This window comes from Mus caroli, chromosome 15 (assembly GCF_900094665.2).
Source record: "Mus caroli chromosome 15, CAROLI_EIJ_v1.1, whole genome shotgun sequence".
Taxonomy (NCBI): domain Eukaryota; kingdom Metazoa; phylum Chordata; class Mammalia; order Rodentia; family Muridae; genus Mus; species Mus caroli.
The window spans coordinates 92,118,050-92,123,363 of NC_034584.1; positions in this window are offsets into that span (position 1 = coordinate 92,118,050).

The window sequence follows — 5,314 nt, forward strand, 5'->3', positions numbered from 1 at the left end:
GCAGCCTACACTCACAGCAAAGCACACTGCCAACAGGATACATCAGCAGCCTACAGAAAGGGAAAAGAGTTTTACCAACTACACATCGGGAAAAAAAAGTCTATTTCTCTTTCCTTACAAGATCTACCTGTTCTCTCTGGCCCCTTACTTTATTCCTATCCTCTGTGGTTCTATGGATTGTAGATGGGTCATCATTGACTTAACAGCTACTATCCAAAATATATAAAGAACTCGAGAAACTAGATCTCAAGAAAACAAACAACCCAATTTAAAAATGGAGTGCAGATCTAAACAGAGACATCTCAGCAGAGGAATTGCCAATGGCTAAGAAACACATAAAAAATGTCTAACATCCTAAGCCATCAGAAAAAAAATGCCAATCAAAACTGCTTTGGGATTTTTATCTTATACCTGTCAGGATTGCTAAGAGCAGCAGGACAAATGTCACCTCATGCTGGTAAAGATGTAGAATAAGAGAAGCACTCATAAAGTTACTGGAGGGAGTGAAAACGTGTACGTCCACTGTGGACATCATTGGATTGGTTCCTCAGGAAGATGGGAATAAATCTGCCTCAAGATCCAGCTATACTGCTCTTGAGTATACACCCAAAAGACACTTCACCCTACCACAGAGATACTTGGTCAGCCATATTTATGGCTGTTCTGCTCATAATTACCAAAACTGGGAAGCAACATGGATGCCCCTCAACAAAATAGATGAAGAAAATGTGGTACATTTATACTACTCAGCTAATTTTTAAAAGTGACATAAAATTTACTGGTAAATGTATTCCTTTGTGGGTCTGGAGTTCAAAAGGACGGTGTCCGCAGTTTTTGCCCCCAGTGGAGGTCCCTGGGTGCTCCATGTTCTGTGCCTCTTCAGCTTCTGGTAACGGTTGATAACTGGCTACATCCCTCCATCTCTACCTTCATGGCTACAGTGTCTTCTTCCCTTTCTCGTATTTTCTCTCATGCTCAGTCTATTCCTTTGTGAGGACACCTGACATCCTATTTAGGGCTTACAGGGTAATCCAAGATGATCTCATCCCAACATCTTTAGTTTAATTTAATTACATTTTCCGAGACTTTTACAAATTCTGTGGATTAGGACTTGGGTGTACTGTTTGGAAGGCACCATTGACCTACTGCATAGTGAGATACAATAACAGCTATTAATATAGATAGGGTAAAATAATATCCCCTGTTAAAGAGATAGATAAGTATAATTTGAATTCATCCTTTTTTTTCTCAATAACCTTAACTTGGTATTTCTTATATAAGCCAAACTACAGATACGTTGAAACAAAAAGGAAAAGTTTTACTTCATAGAGAGTTTAACATGCTTTCTTTTTAATAAGAGGAATCGGATGATGATGATGATGATAACCAAATAAATAAGAAAAGTCTATATAATGATTATTGCATAAGAGAAGATCAGAGAGCTCAGTAATATGTCATAGCTTGGCTCACTCTGATGTCCCTAAAGAGCATTTCAGTTCCCATGTGATCAGGAGGAAAATAAACTTGACTGAAAATAAATTTCCTAAAAAGATATCTTCTTATTTCTCCCATATCCCCATCAGTTCCCTTCCAGGCTTTAAATCGTTGTCTTAATCCAGAGAGTTCAAACACTCCTATTCTTCCCATTGCTTTCCTGTCTGGCTAATGAGGAGCTGTGTAATTAGTGAGTCCAGACATTGGCTTCAGTCTGAGACTTCAGGGATACGGGCCCAGAATCCCCTGGGTGCCAAACACAGCCTATGGATGCATGAGCACAGGCGACCTTCTGATTGGTTCTGCCAGAGAGTTCCTTAACTAACATTCTTAAAATAACAGCATTCAGCATCTCACAAAGGAAAGAAATACTCAGAATAGCGCGGAGAGACGGCAGCTCCAGCTCGCTTGATCTGAGATCATGTGATGAAGTCTCAATGACGTGGGTGCCTGGATGACATACCGGCCTCTGTCGTCGTTTTCCTTAGTGTTTGGCCCTGCAGAATGGCCCCACTCTAGTGTTCACTCCAGGATTATCTGATCCAGGAGAATAATCTTAATGTACCATTTCGCCTGATTCTAGGGCATTCTAAACCCAACACTTGTTGGTAGCAGGAAAAGAACTGTTCTTCCCAGAGCAACGCTCTTTTAACAAGGCTCGCTCTCTCTCTCTCTCTCTCTCTCTCTCTCTCTCTCTCTCTCTCTCTCTCTCTCTCTCCTTCCTCCCTCCCTCTCTCCCCCTCCCCCTCCCCCTCCCCCTCCCTCTCTCCCCCTCCCCCTCCTCCTCCCTCCCCAGGAAGACTTTGTGTACGCTGCATTGACTTTCTCGGGAGAGCCAGAGTGCGAAGAACTCTCCTCCTTCAGAAGACTCCAGAAGCGTGGTAATGTACACCAGGTAGCTGATGCGCCTCCCAATTTTTCTTTCTGAAAGATAACTGAATTTTAATTTTGCTAACCATCCTTTCCTCCATCCCTGATCCATCCCAACAGCGCTAAGATACTGAGTCTCCTGCCCTGTCCATCCTACCTCCCACAGCCAGAGATGGAAACATCTCAGCCCTTGGTAGGCCCTCTCTCCCTGAGTTAGCCCTTGTGGTCCGTTTCTGAACATGTCACGGCTCCAAATGCTTTACACAGCTTCTCAGAAAGCTCTCCCTCCCCTCGCTGCATGACATAGGCAAGAGGCATCTTAAAAACTCCAAAAGATTGCAAAAAAAAAAACCTCCCTCTAGGATGCAATAAGAATATCAGAAGCCATGAGCTGCTTCCCCCATGTTCTGCTTGCACAGAACCTGGTTAGTAAGGATCTCTGTGATTCAAACCACCGTGGACATATTAACCACTGAGACAGTGTGAATAGTCCGGAGGAGCACAGGAGATGCGTGGAGATAGCTCCATCCCAAATAAGTGCTACATTTTTCTCCCAGCTGCAAAGATGCCCTCAGTCACGTTGTCCAGGCTGACCTTCCAAACCTAGATTTCACCCACCTTCTTGTTCCAAATACATCTCCAAACAACCAACGAGTGACAGACTTGAAGAGCCCCTCTGAAATCCCCTTTCCCTAATTTTTACTCTTCATCGTCTCTTACAGAACATCGGACTTTAGCTCTCATCCATCTTTGTATAAATCTGGCATGAGTCTTGAGTGTCGTTATAAAATTAGGCTGAAGTCTTGCACTCAAAATAGTGAGTGGAAGCTGAGGCATTCCGCCTGCTTAGAATCTGTTATTGAGGATTTAGGAGAATCTAAACTGTACATGGTCATTATGAAATCCCTAGAATGTGAAGTGGGCTGGTTCACTCCTCGTTAGACAACCTGGTGTTTCCCCAACAGCCAACACAAGGTGAACTCAGTGGTTCCTTTGAGGAGGTTTTCTTATAATAATCTGTTTGGGCAATCTTTTTTTTTTTTAACCTTATTGTTCTTTTGCTTATATACTATCGTTTTCTGATTGTGTGTTTTTAAGGGTTTTGTACAAGTGTGTGTGTGTGTGTGTGTGTTTATGGGTTTGTGTATGTGAGTGTGTGTCTGGATTTTTATGGATTTGAGAGAAAGTGTGTGTGTATATGTGTGTGCATGTGTGTGTGTGTGTGTGTGTGTGTGTGTGTGTGTGTGCGTGCCTGTGTGCTCAAGCATGTTTATGCATTTGTTTGAGTGTCTATATGTCTGCATTTTATGGGTTTGTTTGAAAGTGTGTGTGTGTGTGTGTGTATGTGTGTGTGTGTGTGTGTGTGTGTGTGTTTATAGGTTTGTTTGAGTGTATGTGTATCTGCATTTTTATGGGTTTGTTTGAGAGAGAGCGCACACTTTTATGGATTTGAGTGTGTGTATGTATGTGTGCACATATGTATGTGCTTCTTATGCTTTTTCTTTGTTTTTGTTTTTCTCTGTTTGTTTTATTCTGGTTTGATTGTTTATGTGCCTGCTTGTTTTCTAGAGAGAGTGAGAAAGAAGGCATGGAGTTTGATAGGTGGGGTGGGGAGGATCTGGGAGAAGATGCAGGAGGAAAAGCCTTGGTCAGAATATATTGTATGGTGAAATTTATTTTAAAGTTTAAAAATCCCTAGAATCAAGGTGCTGGGGAAATGGCTACTTCAGTAAAGTGCTTGATGTGTGAACATGGGGACCCATGTTTGGTCCCAAGAACCCATTTAAAAAATCCCAGGCCAGGGGTGCATGCCATAAAAGTAGCACTAGGGAGATGCATAAAGGATACCCACTCTTACTTGCTAGTCATTCTAGCTGAATCCGATAGTTTGGGGTCTAATGAGAGACCCTGCCCAAAAAATAGAGATCAGTTGGGGAAGGCATCCCTCAGTGACCTCTGACCTTCACATGCACACTTACATATGTGCACACACACTCGCACACACACACACACATGCATGCACACAGACATAATGACACTAAAACAAAATAACTCTGGGATCTGTTTGAGATGCCCTTTAAGATGAGGACGAGGGTTGGATCCTTTGTTTGTGATGCTTCTAAAAATCATATGATGTAAAAAGATGTATTCCTTCATCCATACAGAACATGAATGTTATAAGAAAAAATACTCCAGAAATGCTACATTATTCTTGGGTGAGGCTTCGTGCTCCCCAAAGACCCTGCTTCAGCTTCTCCTTGTGACTAAAAGTAAAATAGTTAATCATCGGGGATGCTTTGCCCACAAATAGTTTTAAGATAGCCAAATCCTTGCAAACAATAGAACAAATATATCCCCTCACATTGCTCATGCAAACCTTAAGTACGGCATTTGCTTTCAGCAATGCTCATAAACTTACTCACGCAGGGTCATCAGAAGTTGTGACTACAAATCTCCAAGCTTTGGCATCTCCAGATCCAGCTGAAGTTGCAAGCACACATCCCTCTCCTTGGCCACACCCACAGGTAACTTTGGCCCGGGATCTAAGATGCTCTTTAGCTTTGGCTGGTGGATCTGCTCTTGGGAGCAGAATTTAAGCTGTATTTGAGGAAGGAAATGACAAGCTATATGTTGATAGTGAAAGGCATATATTAGTTCATATCACTAGAATATAAAAGGACATTGAAATGGATGACCACCAGGAGCCAAGCCACAAGAGAAAAGTTTCCTGTTATTTAAAGGAAAACCTGAGTCCAGGCACATGCCTGTAAGTCCAGCATTAATGCAGGAGAATCGGGAGATCAAGGGCACCTTCAGCTAAATAATGAGTCAAAGCCTGCTTGGGAACTTTCAGAACTTATCTGGAAGAAAGAGAGAAAGGAAGAAAGAAAGAAAGAAAGAAAGAAAGAAAGAAAGAAAGAAAGAAAGAAAGAAAGAGAGAGAGAGAGAG